The sequence below is a fragment of the Morone saxatilis genome, unplaced genomic scaffold, assembly GCF_004916995.1.
Source record: "Morone saxatilis isolate NCDOM2014 unplaced genomic scaffold, NCSU_SB_2.0 Contig24, whole genome shotgun sequence".
NCBI classification, from domain to species: Eukaryota; Metazoa; Chordata; class Actinopteri; family Moronidae; genus Morone; species Morone saxatilis.
The window spans coordinates 18,471,080-18,495,722 of record NW_023339807.1 but is presented as its reverse complement, the minus strand read 5'-3'; the positions used below and the strand labels follow the sequence as shown (position 1 = coordinate 18,495,722).

The following is a 24,643-nucleotide window of genomic DNA, read 5'->3' as shown; positions in this document are numbered from 1 at the left end:
AAAAAAAAAAAGAAAAGAAAGAGAAAAAAAGAAAAACACTCAGAAGTAGCAGGTTGCACGTCTCTCCCGTACGTTTTATACACTGTCGGGTTGTTTTAAGGCTTAATGGTGGCTCTTTGTATTTCTGCGGCAAGTCTCAGCTCCGCACTTGAGTGCACTAGCGCACAGGGACTGCGGCACTCTCTGGATATATAGCCCAATACCAAACAGCAGCCTACCTCTATGATGCAGCCAGAATAAAACATACGGGACTGTCAAAATAAAACACAAATGTAATATTCAGCTGTAGATAAAGTCCAGTTTCAATCATACATTTTTAAAAAAGAAGCTTTTAAAATGTTTTGGGCGTCAGTAAATAATCCCTAACAGTGAGAAATATGAAGCTTTTATTTTGAAGAGCATGTTGCTCGTCTCGTTCAGTCTCATTCATGTTGCTATGTCTGGCTGCAGGGTGCAGTTTCCAGCGCTTTGATGTCTGATCTGCGGGATTTGCGTCTCCTTTGCTGGCAGTGCGCTTCACCCTCAGCACCCCTGGGTGCTGCCAGAGAGACTTAGCCAATTTAAAACCAACTTGACTTTGCCCTTACATAATCTTCTCCAAAGAAAACTTTTTGATTAGGTTTTTGCCAAAAACCAAGTTCAGTATTGACATCATACATTTACCATGGAGATTTATTACCCATGCTATCCCTCTAACTGTCCCATAGGTATTTGCAGCATCATGAGGCTATGGTTCTACTGCACTTAATGGTGTTTTAAAACCTTGTTTAGTGCCACTGTAATATTTCAGTTAACGTCCTTAAATACGGAATAATCGATTACTTGTTTATTGTTTGTGTTTCTCGGATGCTTGACTTGGAAATATATCTTACAGCCTTCTGTGGATCCTGTGACTGTGTTTGTGTCAAATTTGCTAGAATGATTTGTGGGCAAGTTATTTGTAATATCTTGACTGTGTAAGCAGGATTATGGTGGTTTGAAAGATGAGCTGAAGGGCGGGGCTGTGCTGCTGGGCAACTTCCCGTTCTCTATGGTCTCTGTCTCTTTTATTTCACTTTCACTGCATCATTGTATATCTCTCATCGATTTATGCCTTCAGTTTGTTGCAATTTCTGTACACGAACATATAACTTTCTATATATCAGCATCCACCTCCAAGTTTACCTGGTTAAGCTTTTTTCTCCTCGTCATTACTCAGATCTCCTGCCCCCAACTGCCCCCTCCCTCCCTCCCTCCTCTCTGGCCTGAGAGACAGTTGTTGCGCCTTGCTGTCTGTCTGCCCTTCATGGAGCCTTTTAACAGGTGCCTTCTAAAAAGTGTCCCGTAATTGATAGATGCAGTGTAGATCACACATCCCTCTGTACAGCTGTGGTGCATTGATTTAAAGGCTCAGCTCCAGGTGCTGAGCTCACCCATACCCCTTATGCTGCTCTGAAGTCTGAGAGAAGGAAAGTCATTTTCCATTTGGTGCTACAAATGTTGATTGAAGAAAAAAAAAGGAAGTCTCCTCCTTCCTCTCTAGCATAGTTTTATCTAATAATAGCAGCTCTGGTTGGGTCTCATTGGGATTGTGTCACACAGACCCACATTCTCACAACTGCTGGTCACACACTCACAACTTCCAACTATGTCAGTTGACAGTGGAAGTGGACTAAATTGAACCAGGGGACATGTAACACCCACATGTGTGCCGTCTCCTCTAAGTGTAGCTACATATTTCGAAGTATGTAGTAGTGGCACATGGATATGTGGTGCATGACAGATCCGGGCACCCCTAGGTGCTTGGTACGCCTGTGTCCTGGATTGCGCTGACCCTTTGACCCTGCTCACATGTTGGTAAATGGCTCCTGCTCTACGCTCCTGAGATGCCATTGCCTTTTCCATCACAGCAGAGGCGCCAACAGTGGAAACATCCTGAAATATAACTTCATTTTGTGTCTAAAGTTTGTGATAGCAAGTCTCTCCACAATTACAAGCACAATTTATAAGCAGATGGTGAAAAAAATAAAATAACATTCCCCTCATGAGGTAGTTACAAGGTTACAAAGTTACACAAAGTAGGTAGGTTGTATTTTTTTGGAGCAATAACTTCACACTCACTCAAGTGTTGCCTTAGTTTCTCCCTTAACTTGGATTTTGGAGGTTTTAGGGAATAAAAAAAACAAAGTGACATTAAGGTAAAGAGACAAAAGGAGAGTCAAATGGTCAGATGAGTCTGGGCTAAACTGTAGAGACTCCAAAGTGGGCAGGAACAGGTGGAAAGAATTGTAGTGACAAGCATCAGCTGAGTTCAAGGTGTTTAAGTCTAACACGCAGCGTCAGTCTCTTTGTCTATTGCCGCATTAATTCCCACAGTCATTTCCTCACTTTTAATTTCTGTCCCCCCTGCTAGCGCAGCATCAAAAGTGCACCCCCTGCAGCCATGTGTAATTATTATGGTATTAGGCCAGAAAAAGAGCCATTTAGCCATGAGGAGATAAAAGCCAGGGGACCTCTTTTACAACTATCCTGGGGCACTCAGTGTTAGTCTTTTGCAAGCTAACACTTTTTTTACAAAAATATTCATAGGGTGCACACACACAACCACAATTTAACACACAGGCGCATACATAATGAACCGCACATGGAGGCCCCTAACTACAGGATTGTGGTGTTACGCAACACTGGAAACCTCAGCTCGTATAGCAATGAGTGACAGATTGATAGTGGCTGCGTTGGAAGAACAAGTCCACGTTTGCCCCCTTGTTATTTAGGCCTCTGGGGGGAGTGGGCCTTGGAATGGTGGGGCTGTAGCTTTTGAGGTGATTCATTTGTGAATGTGTGTGTGACAGTGACTGAGTAGAGGAGTAGAGCACTAGGATGGAATGAGCGGTATTCCTCTGGACGCGTTGGAGCTTGCACTGTAATGTGTATGTTTGTTTGTCGTCGCCTCAAACTCTATGGAAAAGGGCTTCCTTTCTTGCTTTCAAAACCCCCTCTTACCACAAGTCACACGGAGTAAGCCATGTACAAACAAGCTGCCACAACGTGGCTTCCATGTCACCATTGAGAGACAGTGTTATAGGTGCAAAGCTGTAGTCTGTTCACAGCCAGGATGCATTCTTGTGGTCTGGGCATCAGTTAAACATTAGTCTGTTAAAATACGGGGGTTGACTTGTGGTAGGAAATCCATTTAGTAATCTTTGAGCTTTGAGAAGGGCATTTGAGCTCACTAGCCTTTCACTATACTTGTGTTTGCTATTTGCAGTAAATAACACATTAAAGTCAATCATAGCAGTTTGATAGCACACTGATGCTGGCTGGTGAGCACCAGCAATTGGGCTTCTGCAGATGTCAGGTTGCGTGCACGTGGTTAATCCCGGTTTGAAGTCAGTTAACAAGAATGATGTGGTTCACAGCGGAGACGGAAAAGTTTATCCTCTGCTTTTTTCATCCTCGTATCCCCACAAGAGCTTCAAAAGAGCTGCAACCAAAGCTGTGATTACACACACACACACATACACACAACAGGTAGTCATACATAAACAAAAGCTGAATCTTTCCAGATTAGCTTTGTCTGTGTCTCTTTCCTTCCCTCTTATCCTTTTTTTTTCCTTTACAAGCACACTTTAGAGGTTTTTTCATGCCTGTGCGTGTTTGCTTGCTGTGATTTACCATGTTGTCTTAGCCTGTGTTGACCACTGTGCTTTTGTGTGTGGTTCACAGTGAATAACCCTGCAAAGCATCAGGAAGATTGCCCGCTGTGTTTTAGTGGGAGAGGGCTGTTTGCCTTTTACGCCCATCCCTAGAGTCATTCCTCGGCAGATTTATGGACACTATTGATGATTTTAAAATAAAAATGACTGTCCTCCCCCACTTGGCATGTTTACCGTATCGCACTTTCCAAAAACCACATTCCAGTATGGTGTCTGTCTCTGCCACTATCTGGGTTTTAATCTCGGTTTAAAGTGGTTTCAGTTGTGAAAAATACACATTGTCATGAGCCCTAGAGAGAGGTGAAAAAGAAGCTGGCTTGGAGTTGTTTTGGCTTGGCCTGTTGCTTTGAGGATGCTGTCTTGTCATTAGGGAGGGAAGGAAGGAAGCAGGGAGGAAGGGACGGACGCAGATAGATCAAGGGATGGGATGAGAGATGATTACAGCTGACTATCGTGTTGCCACTGTGCAGTCTTGTTGTTCTTGTCTCGGGGGAGGAAGATGATGGCAATGGGTAATTTCAAATGCAACCTTGAGAAGAGGCCTCCATGTCTCTGTATGTATGTCCTTGTCTCATCATCCGTGTATGTGATGGTGGCGGAGGAGGGGGGGAGGCAATTCAGGGTTGAAGCAAATTTTAAAATTCACAAAGATCTTTCGGGAGACGAGGTTAAGTGCTGCCAATCCATTTAGCAGGAGAGTGCTGTAGTAAGATGTGGATGAGAGCCTCTTTTTCTCAGTGTTTAGTGTAGGAATATACTGTACAAAGCAGCAGGATTGGGTTGAGCTTTTTTAGCCTCCTGCTGTACAAATCTGTCATAAAAACAGCAAGGACATGATGGCCTACATGTTTTGTGTCTGCCACAGAAAATGTTATAATACTCTTGTGTCCAGTTGTTTTGATCAATCAAATAGTGTGTGAAGGGCAATAAAACGAATAAAAGCAATAAAGGCAGAGATAGCAGCAGTGAGGATCAGACAGGCGAAGTATGTCAGGATTGAGGAATACCAATTAGGAATGGGGAATGTCATGGAAAAGCCTGGATCTGTGGCCAAGGAGATCATTTTCCTGGCAGTAGACAAGAAATCCTAACCCCTGCGCCCCTCCTGCCCTAAACCCTCCATCTGACTGTTGGCTGGCAGAGCGTCCTCTGGGAGGCCTGCAAGCTGTTGCTTTTCAGACATCAACAGTTGCCTCAGCAGCAGTTGTTGAATGCACACCCCTCCAAAAAAGCCCTGTCACCCGCCTTTTCCCCTTCCTTTACACACACACACACACACACACACACACTTGGGTTCCATTACCACCTTGTGTCTTTCCACACCACTGGCTTTCCCTAGTGTGGGGGACAGTGAGCGTAAAACTGTGACTTAACTTGTTTGTCCCCTTAAATTTCTATGTAATTATTTGACATCTCAAAAATTGCCTCTACAAATTTACTCCACATGATTCAACAAGCACAATTTTAAGCTTGTGGACAGAGCTCAGAAATATGACAATCGAACCTCAAGGGATTCTTTGCCTCCCTTATCTGTGTCGTGTAATGATAGCCATGAGATGAGGGTGACTTAAAGTTCACTAGGCTACAGTTTGTTCTGTGTTTACATATGTGTACACGCGTGTGTGTGAGCAAATTTACTCAAAACCAGAGCCACAAAGGTAGGCCACAACCATGATGATTACTCTTCTCTCTTTAAACCACTTTTCATGTCCAATCTCCCTTTTCCATCTGTCAGAGAACATTCCTGCGCCCCCCTCCTGACTTTAATCTGGTTAATGGTTAAGCAGCGGTGGTTAACCTCTCCAGTGAGGCTGGTCACTATTTGACAATGAGATCTTATTGCTTTAACTGGGCCGGGGGGACCTGGAGTGGGAACATTAATCCTGCATGCTGGGAAGGAAGAGGAGGAGCAAAAAGTGGAGGAGGGGAAGAGGGTTCGTGGAGGTGCTTGTGTGTGAGAATCATAGGTGGTGTTTGTATTACAACATTTGTAGTGTGTTTGCTATGACTTCATGTATATATGTGTGAGAAAAGGGGGCTCCCCATGTTACCTGAGAGCTAGGCCAGAGTGTCATCACTGAATAGATCCAGTGTCAGTTTTCAGGGCTTCCGCATCAAGCAACCCGCCTAAGGACATAACTGGTCTTCGTTTTATTGCGGTTTCCCTTACCTGAGCCCCTCTGAAACAACGACCACAGCACTAAAGTTCCGTTTGCTCCTCTCTGCCTGTGTGAACTTGACTTTGAAAAAGAAGAGTAGAGGGGTAAAGTTGCCATGCTCTGACTGTTAATATTCTCTTCAAGTCACATCCTGTTCTTAACTTTAGTGTGAGTCTCTTTTTCTCTGTCAGTTACATTTCTCCCTGGAATTCGCTTTTCGGTCTCTTTACCACACCCTACTTTATGCCCAGCTCTGTGAATCATCACTTTTATCTTTTTTCTTTTTTTTTTCTTTTTCCTCTCCACATCTCACACTCATCTGTCTCTCTCCTCCTCTAACTTCGTCTCACCCTCCATCCATCATCTGTCTCTCATCCCTGCCAGGAACAGATACAAAATACATGCATCCTCCTGACCATGTGTTGCCTAATCATCACAATAGACTGAACAGAAGGGGCCACTAGAAGAAATCCCTGGCGGTTCTTAGCAGTAGGGGAAAGTCATCTTTTTTTTCTGTTTTGACTGACAGTTCAGCTAATGACAATAATAAAGCTAGAAGACTTACAGTCACTTCCCGCTGGTAAGAATATTTTTAAAGTTGCATCAGTTCAGTGTTGGAAAATACTTGAGTTTATTCTTGCAAATTCACTAAGGCAAGTGCCGACTTTTTTTCGTAGGCAATTTCAAAGCTGAATCTCCTGTGTGTTGTTTATTAATTGTGTCCATATTCTGGTAATACAAGGAGAGTCAAGTTTCATAGCTTCATTTTGATTCAGTCTAACAGGAAAAAAGTACAAGCTTGCTCCCGCTCCATATGAATATTTAATCCAAAATCAATAGCATTCAATTGGGTTATGACTCCATCAGGCTAAATGATTCCCAATTACATGTCTGTGCAATCTGGAGAACAACAAACGTGATGGATAGTTATTGTGGGGATAATGTTAGACTTACAGAGTGCCTAACTGATTTAGCCTCTTGTTATTAAGGTCTAAAGTAATTATAACCCCAGTGTTTTGCCTAGAGAGCATCTTGCATTCTGCCATGGCGGCCATGTTTCAGAAGAAAGACTAAATTTAGTTAACGATTATTTGTAGTGAATGATTATGAAACAGAAGTCAGCTGAAGATACTGTACGGCCTTTCCTGGCTGCTTTATGGAGTGGTGAGAGAGGCTGATAGGTCTTGGACAGGCAGCTTGGAGGACCCCCTTTGATCCCATTGCCCACTCACATCACCAACGTACACACACACACACTTCAAGATTTGTCTCAGTGGAGAATGATGAAAGATGCACCGACTCCCCATGTCAATTAGCAGTTTGGGAGTGTGCGCTGCACTCAGTGTGTGTGTGTATGTGTGTGTGTGTGTGTGTATGAGGGTGGGGCTTGTTAATGGCAGGGGCAGAGAGGACACATGTTCAATAATAAGGCCTGACAAAGGGGGACAGGCAGTGGGAGGAAAGGAGGGAGGATGGGTGGATGATGGAGTATTCAGTATGTCACTGCTTTTCATTATGTCTCCTTTCTACTTACGGCTAGAAATCAATATCATTATCTTAATGAGAATATTTTCCCACATTGAAATATATCACTGTATAGCCAGTAACTTACAAAATAATGAAGTTTATATTTAATGCAACAACTTAAGACTGCCACTATTTTCATTTTCAATTCATCTGCGTATTATTTTCTCCTTTAAGTCGAGTGATCCCCTGTAAAATGCGGAAAAAAAAAACCAGCTGAAACATACTCATCATAGATTCCTAAAAACAAATGTCCTTTGCTGCCTCACTAATAGTGACTATACTAATCACTTAACTATAATACTGAATAATCACTGGCTGATAAAGCAGCGTAGCTCAGCTATATGACTATCTGTCCTGTGTATCCTGGGCTTATAGACTCTTTATGTGTGAAAGACACAAGTGGTATACTTGACTGATATACTCTGTGTATATGAGTATGGAGTTTTTATGGATTAGCTTCAAGTGTTAGAGGCAGTGTGAGAGCCAAGTGTATCCCACTCGACTGTGTTCATCTCAAATCATAAAGTGCCGCAGTTCATACATAGCTGTGTAGCCCTGGGAGTCTTCACTGCAGCACCTTTCTTAAATTTGTATTTTTCAGTGAGGCTTTTCTCTCTCTGCACCTGAACAAGGGTACATTGTTAAAACATTCCTGTAGGCTGTTGGAATTCAGGTATTAATACTGGGCTGATTACACACACGGCCGAGAAGGGAGGGTGTGGGGGGGGGCAGGGAAGGAAGGCAAAAGAAGGAGACAGGAATGGAGAAGGAGGTGTAGAGTGAAAGGAGTGGAGGAGGGCAGCACGCTGAGGTGCAGTGAAAGGGTGACGAATGGTACCATCATTCCCACCTTGTCAATGTTTAAACTATGTGTGTGATTGTGCAGGCATGGATGAATACATGCATGTAAACAGCTTTAATGTGTGTGTGTGTGTGTGTGTGTGTTGTGTGTGTGTGTGTGTGTGTGCGCGTATCTACATGCTTGTGAGAAGGGTTGTTTGGGTATTTTAGTGTGTGTGTGTGTGTGTCTGGAATGCATACCCCATTAACCAAGCTAACACTGCAGTATGTGTGTGCGTGTGACAAAAGCAGAGAGTTACTGTGGGTGTGGGACAGGGCCCGGCTGTGTGTGTGGGCACCCGTCACTTGGATCAGTCAGGGCTGTTAGGAGCATGTGAACATTACTGCAACCACAACGTGAACTGGAATCCGGACTTAACGAAGGTTATAAATAGGTGTGAGTGTGTGTGTTCAATCCCACGTTGATGGCAGTACCAGCTGGTGATGGGACAGGGGTAGACTTGGACTTATATGAGAGCCCACCGCTACACTCAGGCGGCTTCACATGGCCGGAACCACCTCTCTTCTCATTCACTTTCCTCAGTCTTTTGCTTAGTCTCTCGTTCTCCCTCCTATATCCTTTGTTCTTGATGTGTCATGGGTGTTCATGTATATTTTTTAAATAGAAAACAGGGAAGGAAGGCCTTTATTTCCTGTATTTTGTAATACAAAAACACATACAACATAAAACACTTTCTCTTCTCTTTCTGTAATCTCTCTTCCTTTCTGTCATGTTACATCGGTGGTAGTTTCTTTCCCCGTTTGCATTGTGTCATATAGTGCCACCACGGTTGTGGCCCCTGGTTCACCAGCTGGTGGTATACCATCCAGGCTGTCAGAATGAGAGCCTGCTCCCCTTGGCAAGGAAGTTAGCAAGGTAAAGCCAGCCAAAAAATTCTACCATCCACTGCCTACACCCTTTTCTGTAGCCCCTCACCCACACACACTCCCCACCTCGCCCCATCTGTTTGTGTGTAATATGTGTGTATCTGTTTGGCGCTGGTTTAGGGGGCAGTTGGTGTAACGGTTCAGGAGAGCATCTAAGCCAGGCCCACCATCGGCATGACAGGGCAAACAAAGTCAAAGCTCAGTATGCAACAGTAACCCCTAGCTAATGCTAACTTTGTTGGTGAATCAGTGTGAGATGCTACATGCTAGGAGCAGTTTGAGGAGATGTGGACCTTATGGTTACATTGGTACCAGCCAAACAATGGCATACTTGTCTTCCTGTGGCTACCCACCTGTTCTCTCCTCCCTCGCTTCAGCTGTATCCGAACAGGACCTCCTGTCCTTCACCGGACACTTTCTCCTTCCACCCACCCACACTCTGCTGCTTTCTTTTTCTCTTTCTTTGCCATCTCCCATCGGACCGGGTTAGCATTTTTAGCAGGACAAAGGAAATGGCAGCAGTGACTGAGAAAGAGGAGAGACAGCTGGACGGTCATGGACTCCAGATCACGTTGCATTTGTTCACTTAAAACACTGTCTGCTCCTCTTTCTCTGTGTCCTCATTTCTTTCTTTCACTGTCTCCTCACCCTTCCCAGTCTTTTGACACTTTCACCTTTTTCCAGTTCCTCTTGTGTTCTTAGTTTCTCTTCTCACTACTGATATTACTTCCACTACCCTCTCCGAATTCTGTCTTCCGCTCGTCCCATTTCTTATACCACATCCCACGTGATTTTGTCTCTCTCTCTCTCTCTCTCGCTCTCTCTGCTGTTACGTTTTTCTTGTTTATGTCCGTCTGTTCCCACTCGACTATGTGGTCAGAGCCCCTGCAGTGGATTATCAGTCAGTTGACTCAGAGAGGGCAGCCAAAGCCTCCAGTACAAACATGAGACAATATCCAAATGATTGGCTGGTTGGCTATGGACCGTGGAAACAAGCCTCCATATCAGCTTGAGCCAGGCTCGGTCCACAGGTCTGCCCATAAACCATATTAGCTGGTAACAGTGACACACTGCAGCGCTTCTGTTTGTTTGCAGCAACTGCTTTGGGTGTAGTACAATCCAAAATGGAATGAATTATCAGATAAATACAGAAGCTGCTATCGGTTGTTTTCACATATGGTTATTATGCATGTGGGTGGGTGAATAGAGGAGTTTGGATTGCAGAAATCATGTTATGCCAATAACTGTGTGTTACTTAGAACTCTTTTTCAGAATTTTTCGTTGTGGCTACTAAGGTCATCAGCCATCAGTGAGTTCAGTAAGTTTAGTTTTTGCTCATGTTTTGATTCCTCACTTCCTGTTCTCAACAGAATAACTACAATTTGGGCAAATACTGCAAATCTGGAGCTCAGTCGAAGCAATTCCCTGCTGTAGTCCTACACTTTGACAGATAAGATGGTTGTATTTTGTATATATTAAATCTTGCTTATGGCAATTTTGTGGCATAGCTCCCATATGTAGAGGCTTATTTGCAAAATGTTATGAATGAAGCAACCAGTTGGTGTGATTTATGACAACAGAGGATGAGCATTTGGGTTCTAGTGTGCTAAATGTATATAATGCCTCTTTAATCTAAGGAACACATTGTCCCCAATCTATTGGGTCTTTCAATCCCATCTGCCGTCACTTATGCAAGACTGAAACCGAAGCCAGAGTGTTACCTCCAAGTGTTACCTCCATGTGTCTTCCTGCCTCTTCTGCCACCTCACCCTCCGCTTCACAGCTCATTATTTGGAGATACAGGGTTGCCTTCTCTGCCCCACAGCTACCTTTCCGCTCAGAGATGGAGAGTTGAAGTCATGGAAAATTCTGGAGCTCTGCTGATGATAGACAGCTTCCAAGTCTCCTGTCCGTCAACTTGGCTTACTTCTCTTCCACATTCCTCAGCTCACAGTTCTTCTCACCTCTTCCTGGATTTGACAGATGCCCCCCCCCCTCCTTCCAGTCCTTTCCCCTTTTCCCTCACTCTACCCCTTCCTGCCATATACCTGTATAGACAAGCTTTTTGCCTGCCTTTGCAAACCCCTCTCAAACAACCTGTTACCCTCCCCACCATAAATGTAAAAATTTGCTCAAGGGCCCCAAACCCACCCGCAGAATGTGTAATTCTAATCCAGGCATTACAAAAGCACACTGTTCTCAAATGACATTTAGTGACATACAGACTGAGAGGACAATCTCTGAGAAAAACGGACATTGGTGACTCACATCTTAGCAATGAAAAAAATTCTAGAAATGTAATGAGTAACGTACTCATGTTCATCTGTCCCTTTGGTAAAAAAAAAAAAAAAAACATCTTTCATGAACAGGCCTGTGATTTTGGACACAGTGTTGTGAATAATGAATGAATGATGCTGATGGGAGGTCCAGCTACGCAGCCACCACCGCCTTTGAGTTCGTCTAATTGAAACAAGTTCAATAGTGTCATGTCAGCTTTTATCTCGATCTTGTTTCCTTTATCTTTCCATCCCCCACCCATCCCTTATAATGAAAGGCACAGGCTGACAGCCATGAATAGTCTATGATCACAGATGTCCACTATAGGATGCATTTCATTTCACCACTCTCTTTCCATTTTGCCCTCTTTGGTTTTATTTTAAATCTCTCCAGCAACTTTCATTAAATTAAAGTGGAATATCTTTAATGACTCTTTATTATGTTACCTTTAAAATGGCAAAAAATGTCAAGAACGTTGGTAGGCAGTTTTATCTTGCTTAGAATTGTCTCTAGCCTACTACCTTCTAACCCAACCCTTCTCTCCTCACCTCCCTCCAACCATCCATCCATATTTTCTCCCCTTTCTCTCTCTCCTCTGACTTCACATGCTCAAACATCTCTACATTATTACCAGATGCTTGGAGATGGAGGAGGTGGATGAGATGGTGCCAGGGTAGTAGAGGTGTTGACAGTTTAGGCTTCAGCACCCCAAGGAACTTCCAGAAGCCTCCTCCTTACGCACATGCACAAAAATATGTGCACACACACCCAATCATTTTGCTAGGCTTCCCACCATACGATGTTTCATTTCCTACATTATCTTAAACAACCAACATTTGTGACGTCTACCTGGACCATCTGCTCCTGTAAACACATACAGCGAGACTCAACCACTTGGACAGAAACCTGTCTTTACTTTTGAATGCAAGCCAGAGCCAGACTAACACTAACCTTATGTTTCAAGGCTGGTGTGCATAGACATTTACATAAAAATCTAGCACAGTCCAGTGTTCAGAATAGAGCTTGAGGTTAGAGCTAAAGTCTGATTTTAAAGATATAGGACTGAGTATTCATTGCTGTTACTGGTTCTCTGCTTTAAGAAGGTACTGATTCTCCGTACACTCTATCAATTAACAGGGGAACAAATCACTCTCCATACTGTCTGCCTCTGTGGAATGCAGCGTGCCATGATTAAAGTGTACAAGGACACCCTGACGCACTCCTTTTTTATGCTTCCTTTTTCCTTTGATCTTGGTATGTTGGTGATTAGCGTAGTGTATTCATGCCAGTTTTGCCACATTTGCTCTCTTCTACCTCTCTTCTTATCAGTGTCTGTCATCCTTATAATCTCTGCCTGTCAGACTTCATCTACTTGTTTTATTTTCTGAGTTATTCTGACATCATAAATCTGTTGTTTTTCTTGATAAGATATCTTCACTCGAAATGTGGTTTGTGTGTTTGCATAAGAATGGAGGCACAGAGGCATAGTTTTTATTAATGAAATGGTGCCTGGTTGTGTTGTAGGCAAGTGAAGGAGATCCTTTTCTTGATATGTTTGTGGTCAGTGGTAGCTATAATGACAATAATAACAATGAGGAATTTCAGTTGAACTTATTTAGGTCTGCAACTGATCATTATTTTTATTTTCAATTAATCTGTGAGGTTACTTTTTTTCGAATAGTCTGTAAATAGCAAATATTGTCCATAGCACGTTTTCGGAGACATTACTTGAAGAATTGCTTGAAGCATCATCAAAATTGTTGCCAATCAATTTTTCCTTTCATCACCTAAATGAATAACCACTTAACTCTGCTTCAAACTTTTCTGAACTGCTGTCCTTCCTTATAGACAAACTCTATAGACAAACTTTCAGGGTTCTTAATGCCACACGCTTGCCTCGTTAACCAGGCATGCCCGTAGTTTTTAGTGGCCAGTAAAAGAAGTAGGCATCAGTAACCTAAAATGGAGGCGCCACAATATTGATGACATATCAGTGGCAAACTTAGTTTATCCAAAAGTGTACATTTTCTTTGCTTGCTATTTAAATTAGGGTGAATGATTGTGTATGTGGGAGTCAGTGCAATAGGAAGCATAGCCCACAGGGTCACAGGCCCATCTGGTATGAGATCTCGAGGGAGGCTAACAACAACATACGCCAGCGTATGACCTTGGGTATGTACATTTAAAAGGAGAGGAAGGATTGATGGCATTTTTCTTCTGTGTTGTTTCCTGACAATGAGCAAAGGAAGTTGTGGCACCACTGGGTGGCTTGGTGGTTCAAATGTTTGATACGGGAGGAGAATGCTTCTGAGCCATTTTTTTTCATCATATTACTATGTCTAACCTTTTCCCCTCTCTCCCTGCTCCTCCTTCCTCTCACCCCCCTCTCCAGTACTTGTCTTTGTCTCTTTCTCCATCCATGACGACGTCCCACTGTTTTTGTCTGTTTGTTTTCGACTTTGCTGTCTCTTCCAGCAAACCCCTCCAGCTCTTACTTGCACTGCCCACCACCCTTTCCTTCCACACATCTTCCTCAGCCCCTCTATCTTACATCTTCTGGAGTTGCAGGTCTGTGCAGGTTGAAACGCGCGTTGTTTTGTCTTTCTCAGGTTTCACACATTCCAGATATTATCACTAGGCTCCGGTTAGCTTAACTGATAGCCATCTAGACGGGCGGTCAATCACTTAGCAGACTATGACGGATGGTGTCCTCTGTGTCAGGCCTGATGCCCACAGATGAAAGGCCTGCGCCAGGCGTGGCATTAACAGGATAATACGTATATCATGTTGGACAGTCATGAGGTTATCTTGTCAGATGACTTTGTTCTCCTGTCAATTTCTTTTTTGCCTGGCAGAGTCACCAGGAGTGTCCCTGGAATCAGTCGAAATGAGAATGAATGTTGAATATTTAAATCTGAGCTTCATTTCCTTAATTATTTTGTCTGTTGTCTCCCATTTCTTTTCTAATCACATCACCATCCAAGCTATGAATAATAATTTAATGAAGCATTAATGAATATGAAAAATGTTCTCTGTTGCAGATTGGAATTTTATGAGGATTGGAATAATGCACCTTCTGAAAGTCTCTTGTGAGCCTTGATGTGTAAATGAGTTAGACATTTTTGGTGTCTTAGTCAGAAAAATGCCCAATTTATGAGAAGTACCTTCATAAAAAAACATCAGAGCTTGGAATTGAAATTATTCATGGCTGACATTTTCTACCAGTCATTTTCAAGCTCTCTCTCTCTCTTTACAACCTTCATTTTATCAGGTAACTGGTGAACAATGTTCTCATTGTCTGTTTATTTCTGTATCTGCGTCTGTGCGTGCCTTTGTGTATCTATCCACCTCTAATCCAGCCTTGGGCAGCTTCTGTCCCCTGCAGGCTCAATGTCAGCAGCCTGACTTTGATGTCAAGCCACAATTTATTCGTCTGTCTCTGCGGACTCCCCTGCTGTCCACATAATGTCAGGCAATCAATAATAATGTGACCTACCTATCTACCCCGCCTGCCCACTGCTTTAGTTATTCACCCCCTGGCCTGCACAGTTCCAATCTCTGACCTGCCCCTGCCCCTGCCCCTGAAAAAAATCCCCTCTCATTCCGTCCTTCCCACTTTTACCAATAATGCCTGTCTAGCTATGACAATAACCTCTATGTCTGTTACCTTGGTTACATACAGCCCCCCTAAAGCATAGACAAACCACTGCTCCACTTCTTAAAAAAAAAAAGACTGTTCCCTATGGAAACAGGTCGAGAGAGGGAGGGTTGAAGATAGATGGAGGGATGCATAAAGAAAGAGAGAATTAAAAGAGTGGATGGATCAGCTGTTTGTTCATGAATATGTTTAGCGCGCCCCCTTCTCCGCTCCCCCTCAAACCACCTCTGTATTTTCTGTGGAGGTAATAGAGAATAGGAGGAGACAGGTGTGCCATTATAGTGCAGATTAGAGAGGAATGCTGGGAGGTTGACACAGGCAGGAGTTGGCTAACTCCTATGCGCATTTGTGTGAGCTCGCAAGCTCATATTCCATCTGGGTTTACGTTAAAATATGTGTGCATAATACGTGATCTGCATGCCACTTATGACATGTGGGCTTGCTCTGTCCATATGCTTAATGATATTTGAAATATGCTTACTGGGTGTGTAAATATGTGTATGTGCGTACACAGCTTTGTTCCGTCATTGCCCTACCCATGTATAGTCAAGAGTTAGCCCCTCGCTATGTCCTCGTCTCCAGCTTATCTGCCGGCCTGTCTTGAAGTGTTGGTGCAGAAAATAGAAACTGCTCTGTGGGAATGCATTCTCTTTTTCTTTCCCCTGTGTAAAATATGCACATCACATGCAACAAAATACCATGGGACAAAAGATAATGCAATGTGACACGAGAAACAATGTAGGATGCTTTTAACTCTATAACACAAGGGCGTTTTATCTTTATCTTCATAATGAGTTGTCTGCATGAGAACACAGTTGGCATCAGTTTCAGACAGAAAGATATTTGAGGAAGCTGTCTGCATACAAATGAGTGTGTAACTACTGTATCTAAATCTATAAATACATTGCAGCTAGCAATGTGTGCACACGGGTATGTGTATTTTTCTGTGAATTCTCCTTACAGCTAGCATTGTACAGTGTGTTAATGGGTCTCTCCAGTACCCAGCCAGTCTTACACCAACCAGTCAGCCAGCCATGTGGTCCCTCTCCACTCTAATTAAACTCACTGTGGTTCCAAACTCCAACCAGAAAGACACAACCTCAATGCCAGACTCTGTGTCAGCTGCTGCCAAGACCTGTATGTTGGTGTGTGTGTGTCAGAGAGAGAAAAATTGAGAGGGAGAGAAGGGGGCTCATAACCATATTTACCTCTTATTTTACTCTGTCAGGACATAGTGTAGAAGAGTCTGCCAAGGCACAAGCATAACAGCGGGGAAAAAGCAAATAAAAATGTGGACGAGGAGACAAAGAATGGATCTAGTAGACAGTATATTCAAATGGTTGCCTGATAGAGGGAAAGAGGGAGTTTAGTGGATTTAGAAATCAAGATGAAGAAAGCTAGGAATGCAGGAGAATAGTAATTAACTCTGAATTATTCTATCTCGGAGGGATCAAGAGGATTAATAGAGGCTTTGGTTGGGATTCTGCACCTTTCACTCTGTTTCAGCATGGGAGTCTGGTTCTTGTATGCAAACGTGTGTTTGTGTGTGTGCATGTATGTGTGTGTCCGCATGTGTCTTGCTGTACTCCAGAAGGCTCCATGTGTCTGTGCCAGTGGGCTTGTGACCGTATCTGCCTGCCAGCCAGCCAGCCAGCGATTGTGTGTGTATTGATGTGTGACTTTCTACCCCCCACTTACTGAAGTTCATCCAAGCATTATAAGTTAATCCGCCATAATAGGCAAAAAAGACAGAAAGTGGGGGAGAGTGGTAGGTAGGGGGGAAAAGAACTGGGGTGGGTGGTGGGGCATCAAAAGGTAGTAAGAGTGTGTTTCTGTGTGTGTGTGTGTGTGTAACAGTCTACTGTGTGTGAGGTATGCCAGGCAGGAGACTACAGATTTAGGGCTAGACAGACCGTTCTAAATCTCCGGCTTATACGCTGTTTTGGGACAGCAAGTGTTGATAGCCCAGGGAAGCAGACAGCTCATGTCGCTCAGATGAAATCATGGCTTTGGCCACCACACTATCGCAACTATAAATCTACCCAAATACGATAAGAAAACACGGATTTAAGAGGAAGACTGGGGGCAAATATGTTTTTTTTAACAAATGAATCATTGGTGGAGTATGAAAAGGTGAGAAAGATAAGTTGGAACTTGTGGTTTAGCTGACATATAGAGATCAACGGTGGCAATGAATTAGCATGAGTTATGGAAAGAGCAAAAAAACACTTGAGTGAGGCGTGAGGCCAAGCTTAAAGTCATCTATTCCTTTGCGCACAATGAATGGGTTCACCTTTTAGCTGGGGTTTCCCATATCTCTCAACCACACACTCTGTTTCCACTATCAACACCGTATCAGTCTGTTTGTCCAAGACAGGAAGGGTTAGGGGGAGGGAAAGAAGGGGGAGGGCCAGAGGGCAGGTGCAGGGGTAATTCTGTGATGGCGGAGGAGTGGAGGTAGGTTTTACCCAGCCTGTCTGGAAGCAGTGACCAATACTGTATACACCCTGTCTCTCTATCTCTTGATTACTCCCTTCCTTTTTTTTGTCCTTGCTTGAATTCAAGATTTCCAAGCTCCTGTTAACATGCACTTGAATATGTTTTCAAGAGCGTACACAAAGAAAGAGACACGTTCCTTTTCAAGCTTTCACTTCCACACACTTGTGCCCTTTTCTTTCTCCTTTGCCCTATCTCCCTGCCAATGTGTTTACCCCTTCCTCTCTATCCCTCTATCTGTCCCTCACACACAGGCTTTACCAGCCTGCTGAGCACGATGGCCTGTTTTTTTTTTTTAAATGGAGCAATGGATGAAAAAGAAAACTGCAAAGGGATAAGGGATGGAAAGAAAAGAAAGAAAGGAGCAACAAATCAAAGCGTACTCCAGTGGCCTGTTATCTCATTACAGCGGTACCGGCTTGTCACGCCCGGCTGACTGGCCCCCTAAGGAGTGCCCTCGCCCCCTTATAAGACCCCCTTTATTCAGCAAGCGCTCTCGTATTTCAGCTTGGGCACAAAGAAGGGCAATTCTCTCTGGTTTCTGAGCTGTCCACACCCGATTTGTGTATCCTAGCTCAGCCAAGGCACACATTCGAACATAAAACAGGGGCAGGGACACATACACAGAAGCCTTGTTAGTCCCTAGTTATGAAATGATGCTTGTGGATAATGGAGGCTAATAGGGAGAGTGGATATCCATTTGTTCCACCATTTTCTCCCTATTCCAGCCCTCTTGTATAGTCCCATGTGGGTATTAGAAGAGGGCTTCAAGAGGGAACTGCTGTCAGCTGAAGTAGTGGAAACGGTGTTCCTCTCTCTGGCTTTTCTCCCTCTTCTGCCAAAATGAAGGCTCATTAGAAGTGAAGGGAGGGTTGTTTCTAAATGAGATGGGCAGAGTGCTACTCAGCACTCCCACAGAGACAGAATGAGAGACAAGAAAGAGAGGGAGAAAGATGGTGAAAGAGGACACATCAGAGAGAGAGAATGCAGACAGTGATTTTGCTTAAGTGGAGGGATATAAAAGCAAGAACAGTGTCACCATTTTAATTAATGCGTCAGAGAAAAGCAAATGTGGAAAAGCCAGACTGTGTCCACACTAAGCAGGCCAAGTCTGAGAATGCCAATTTCTGGTCTTTTGTAAAGATCCTTGTCTGCACAAAAACTGCTAAATCTCTTTTTCATCATCATTACACCAACATCTGGTAAACAGTGGGATAGTTAGTGAGTCTCAGTGGGTTAAATCCCCATTCTATCCCATGGTGGTATCTATGAGTACTTCTTTTGTGTTTTAATACAGCCAACTCGCTATTTAGTTTAGTTCTCATTAAAAATGTCTGTTTCAACTGAGGTTCAACCATTGATGGTATGGGTTCAACCAGGTGCAACAGTAATACTTAATACTGATTAAATCACCATTTCATGACCAGTGTCATATGACAAGATAAACCTGAATACAACTAAACCTTTAATACCATTACTGTATATTTATATCTATCAGTTACAGTTATCATCCACTCTGGCAAGCATGTTTGAAAAGTTCAAATTTGGGATTGTGGGTCAGAAAACAGCCTGTTGTGTTATCTTCACAAGGAGCAAGATCGGCACTCAAGCTACAGTAAGCATCTTGGTGTTATTTACCCATACTCCCTCTCTTTGTTTACCCCAGCTTGTGTAGTGTGTGTATAACCCGTCCACCCAGGAACAGGCCCTTTGTAAGACCAACAAAACACCTGGGTGCTACAATTTAGTATGAGATGACTGCTTGGGGGGGAAAAAAAGTGAGGCGGCGTGTTTGAGGAATTGAGTTGTTGAGATATGAAGGGCAGGCAGGTGTGTTTGTGCGTGCTTCACTCCGTTTGTGAATGTAACAGTAATCATACTGTAAATAGGCTACTGTAAATAGAACTTGAGACATTCATCCCTTAGACTCATCAGTATTAAAATACACATGTATTGGCAGGACAGCCTGTTTCAGCCTTTAGTGTGTGTGTGTGTGTGTGTGTGTGTGTGTGTGTGTGTGTTTTGGTAGTAGGATCCTGAGCTGAAATTTGAGACTTGCATGAGATATGTTGCTTTCACCTTTTCCTCACCTTACAACTTATCTCCAATCTTATTTCCCCTCTGGAACAAAAGTGTCTGGGTCTGTTTTTTTGAATCTTAATCAAACACACTGCGAACTACTGCATTCCTAAAGAAACACACACATATACAAACACTGTAATGGACAACATCACTGGTTTTTTTCTTGTTTTTTTTTTACAGTATGGGATACTTTTAATGTTAGTAATTATCGTATACAGTATGATAGGAAATGACTTGCAGAATGAATTGATTCAAGGATAGAGGGAGAGGGGAAGCGAGAGAGACGACAGGGGCGGCAGCACTTTGTCCTAACCCTTTTAGTGAGATTAGCTGTAGTCTAATGTCTCTCCCCTTATTTATACTCTGAGTCAGCCTTTCTCCTCGCCCTCTCTCCTCTCTCTGGCAATCTCTCCTGGCTGTAAAAGACAGAGGTGTCAATAAGTCTTCATTTTGAAAACAAGAACCATTACAGTAACAAACGGCAGTAAAATGAGAGGAGTGCGGAGTGTCACGCAACACTTGCAAGTTTCAGGTCAGCAATTTAGCTTAATACAAGTGTCTCTTATTTCCTGAAGTCAAGATAACTCAAATCCTAAGTAGCCTCTGTTAAACAATATCCATTGACGTAACAGCAGTGACCCTGTTCCGCGCTGCTTTGTTGCCACTAAACAACCTGGAGCCATGTGAGTTTGATAAAAACAGAAGTGAAGGACAGTGAATCCAGAGGACATCCTCCCCTGAAAACATGTTTATATATTCTTTCTTTTAATCATTGCACCAATGATATCCCTTTTAAACACTGAAAAGTGATGGAGAGTTTTTTAAAGTCCTTGAGGCACTACTATCTAAAAATGGGGGTTATAATCAATCAGTGTGTTTAAAAAGAAACCTCCATTGGTTTTACATAAAGTTCAGTTTACTAATCATGGGGAGTGCTGCAGCCTGTGAATACAATTCTTCTCTGTGGCTTAGCGGGCGCTTTGCCAATGCTGAGAGAAAACACTCAGTGATCTGGGTGCATGGAATTCGACTTGGGCAGGTGTCTAACAGAAGATACTAGACTTTGCATTATAAAAAATGTAGGATGCAGTGATAGAGTGTAGCTTGAGCTGATAGCGACAAGATATCTCAGTCTCTGCTGCTTCAATTTTGACCATTCTTTTCCAAATCGGACTCTTGAGAGTCATCCAATTTTTTTACGTCCCCGAAAGTGAATGTTGAGAGCAGCAGTAATACGTGGCCAATCACTCCCCTTTTGTCAAAAGCATGTAGAACCACATACATGAACACAGCGTTTAGAATTCTCCAGTTTGCCTCCCCTCGGTTGTCAATCCCTTGTCAAGCATCCATCCATCCATTCATCATCTTTCCAGAGCTGCCCTTATGGGGTCCTGAGAGGAATTTATAATGCCTCTCTCATCACTGAATGCACCTCATTACGATAGCCCATTATGGACGCCAGCGACATTAGCGGCAACATATGCAAGCAGATTGCTTCTGCCAAATATTGCATATCATTCAGTCCCATTAAAGCAAGTCATTTACCTTGATAAATAGGTAGAGGCAGAGGGGAATTGAAAAGACACACAGGGGACCTCCATCTCCTTTCCTCACTTCATCCTTCTTCTTCTGCTCCAATTTTAACTCCTGCATCTACAGTACGAGAGCCTCTGTGCACAATTTTCTTCCTCTGGTTTGAAACTCTGGCCCCCATTTGCATCAGTGTCCTCCAATACCACCAGTTCTCTCCTTTGAGACCCTCTAGCCTTCTCAACTAGTTCTCATCCAAACTTTGCATTGCACAATCCCAGTCAAACTCTCCCTCTCATTTCTTTTTTTCCTGCCTATCCCTCCATTCCTGCCACTTCTCTCCTCCTGTTTCTAAATTTTATTTTTCGCCAGGGGCTGTGATTCAAGGAAGGAGGGAACAGCGAGAAAGACTGGGGATGAGAGGGGGTAGAAAAAGGACAGGGTGTGTTAATTGGAGTGCCTGAGGCGAGAGGAATGGAAGGAAGAGGGAGAAGAAGGAAAAGGAGGCCCAGATTCAGGGGCCCCCGAAACATTAAATATTAACACCTTTTCTCATCTCTGCCCCTTAAGTGACATCTACTGATTGCGTTCTTTCTCAGTCGATCAGGACACACACACACACACTCTCTCTCTCTCCTTTCGCTCTTTCACCAAATTGAGTTCCCTCTGAAAATGAAAGGCAGCCAGGAGGAGACATAGTGGGGTAATTGGCAGACCCTCTCTGTTTTGTGCCCTTTGATTCGAAAAGTAATGAAATTCTTCTTGATATTTTTATCCGATCTTGCATGTCATTCACCATTATGGCCTTGATTTTTTTTACATTTTTTTTGCTTTGTTGCCTCTACTGTATGAAGACCCAAATTTGAGCTCTAATAGGTGCAAGACACTGGCTATTGTTGTGCTAACTCACTGTTAATGGAGTCCCATAAAACGGCACCAGATTGTGCCACCTAAAAGATATTAGCTGTATAAATGGCCCAGATATTTTGCGTGAGAGATGATTTCAATTTTACTCAGCAAATTCTAATGGGGAAGGACACTCAGAAAATCCTTTGGTTTATCAGGGAGACAATATATCAAAGCTGCTTTTGCAGAAGCACTTACACAGCACTAAAACTCACAAGACTCATGTATTCATAGCTCTATTTATAATCTCCTTTCGTCTTGGCTTTGTTTTATTTTTTGTCTGCAGGAAGACTGCAATGTCAGCTCCATTCATATTCTCCTCATGCACTCGGTCTCGGTTTTTCCTTTTTGTTTTTCTTCTCCTCGTTCCTGTCATCTATCCTTGTCGTCATTCTCTTCTCCTGACTCACTGGCTCATGTTCGAAAAGGACAAACACACCCCCTCCCACCCTAGCACCCAGACACACACTCACAAACACACTCATTGACCACACAGCTCTAAACTCTCCTGTTTGAATGGGGTTGACTTCTCACCCCGTTGCCCGGACAACAGTACCAGCAAGGGGGAATCTCGAGATAGACAAAGAGTGTGTGAGGGGCCGACCTTGTAGCCCACTTCACACTGTTTGTCTTGAGCCCCTAAACTGCCATGAGATGACACAACACACACACCAGTAAAGCTGTGAGTTATCTGTCGCAATTGCACACACTGTGATGTTACCTCTCTGCCCTCCACCCTCAATACAGCAGACTTTTTTTATACACAAAGAAATTCACACACCCGCTGCTTGGCTCGCAGACCTCATTTGCCAAGTCACTGAACTTTGCAATGACTTTGGGCTCTGCATTTTATTGCATTGAGTAGGATGCACAGATGCTAATATTGTCGGGTTTATGGCAGTGAAGGAGACTGATGCGTACCCAGGCTAATTGCTAATAGCCTTATGTTTGACTCAGCTGCATTACGTCAACGTCAAGTCCCCGGGAACATCCGACCTCTTCTAAAACATTTGTCCTTGTTTTGTCCCTCTGACGCCGTCCTCTGTCTCTCCTTACTCATTTTTAAATTAAGTTTAACTTGTGAATCCTAATGAAGTTACGCGTGTTAAGCACTAATCACATCACCTTCATTCAAAGCGTGCTTTACACATCAGACATGAAAGAGGTAACTGATTTCAAGCAGGAAGTTTGATATAAGATTCATGACAGAAGAAACAAATGGAGCTGATACAAACACTTTAGAGGACTGAGAACAGAACAATAAAAGGTTCCAAGATTCTTATCTAATAAATAATAAAGTCTATTTTTCCCCAACGGTCTCTCCTTTGCCCCGTCTTCTGTCTTCCATCTAGAACAGACACACATAGCCGGTGATTTTGTTGCCAATAAATAAACAAAGTGATAAAACACAGTCTCCTCTGTTAGACTCAGTTGACCTCCGCAACCAGCTGCACTCTGAGTGTGAGTGTGTGTTTGTGTATGTGTGTGTTGCCGCAGGGTCCCAGGTGTGAATTTTGCTTCCACTCAGGTGGTACATCAGTACAAGCCCAGACAGGAAGACAGACAGTCCCCTCCATATCCTGTAATTGTGGTGCAAGGGCTTAGCATGTGGCATCTGAACATCCGGGATCAGTCTATCTCACCTTTAATCAAGACCCCCCCTCCTCCGCCCTTTCCCAATATATACAGATATCACACATAACCCTCATAAAACACACAGGATATCCATAAAAAACAAGGGCGCTCTCTTTCACCAAGCAATGAAATTGAAGCACCAAAGATATTATTGTGTTTGACTCCAATTAGAGGCCCAGATATCATCTTTGAAGCACAACAGATCTCCGCTACAGACGTGGGGAGTTATGACCTCAGAAGCTTTTGACTGGCTTGTGAAGGTTCAGATGAGAGTTACAAAACCGAGGTGTATTCTCTGATTGATGTAATTGGTACTTTAGAGGGTTGCTATCCATGTGTTATTGGGCAAAAAGAAATCCTTAAAAGTTTTTCAGTGGATTCTTGTGAAGAGCATTACAGTCAATCCCTGGCTGTTTGACTGTGTTCATTAAAAGTTGTTGAAAACTTGTAAGAGGATCTTTTAACTTGGGATTCTCTCTTTGCTGAAGATGCAATAAAAGACTGATTGCTCCTGAATATGAATTAAAGTCACTTTGTTAGGAAAATAAAACAAATATACAGGAATTTGGTATTCTTATGACTCTGTTATGAAGGCGTATGAAGTACTTCATTAGTCCCACTTGGGGAAATTTCGTTTCTCATGGAGCAAATCAAGACACAGTAGCAAACACAAAATAAGCATGCAAAGAGAATACAGCAGTCACCTTTCATGCACAAACACTCTCTAGAAAGGTCAACCAGAAATCCAGTATGATTATTTGTGCAGGTTTGAACATTATGTGAAGAACAAACTCATTGCTAAAACATTTTCTGTGTTGGATCGGTGCATGGTGATTGGTATTATTTGCTCTGTTCAGGATATTTTGATTGCTGATTTATTAATATATGTGTACATGAGCATCACAGGTACTGTACATGATCAGATTCTCAGTGCAACAGGATATTACACA

General features: G+C 43.1%; 1 protein-coding gene across 2 annotated transcripts in view; it reads left to right on the top strand.

Annotated features, from left to right (window-relative positions):
* Positions 1 to 24,643, top strand: part of bcam (basal cell adhesion molecule (Lutheran blood group)) — a 51,310-nt gene that overhangs the window by 769 nt on the left and 25,898 nt on the right. The gene's annotated exons all lie outside the window — the stretch shown is intronic.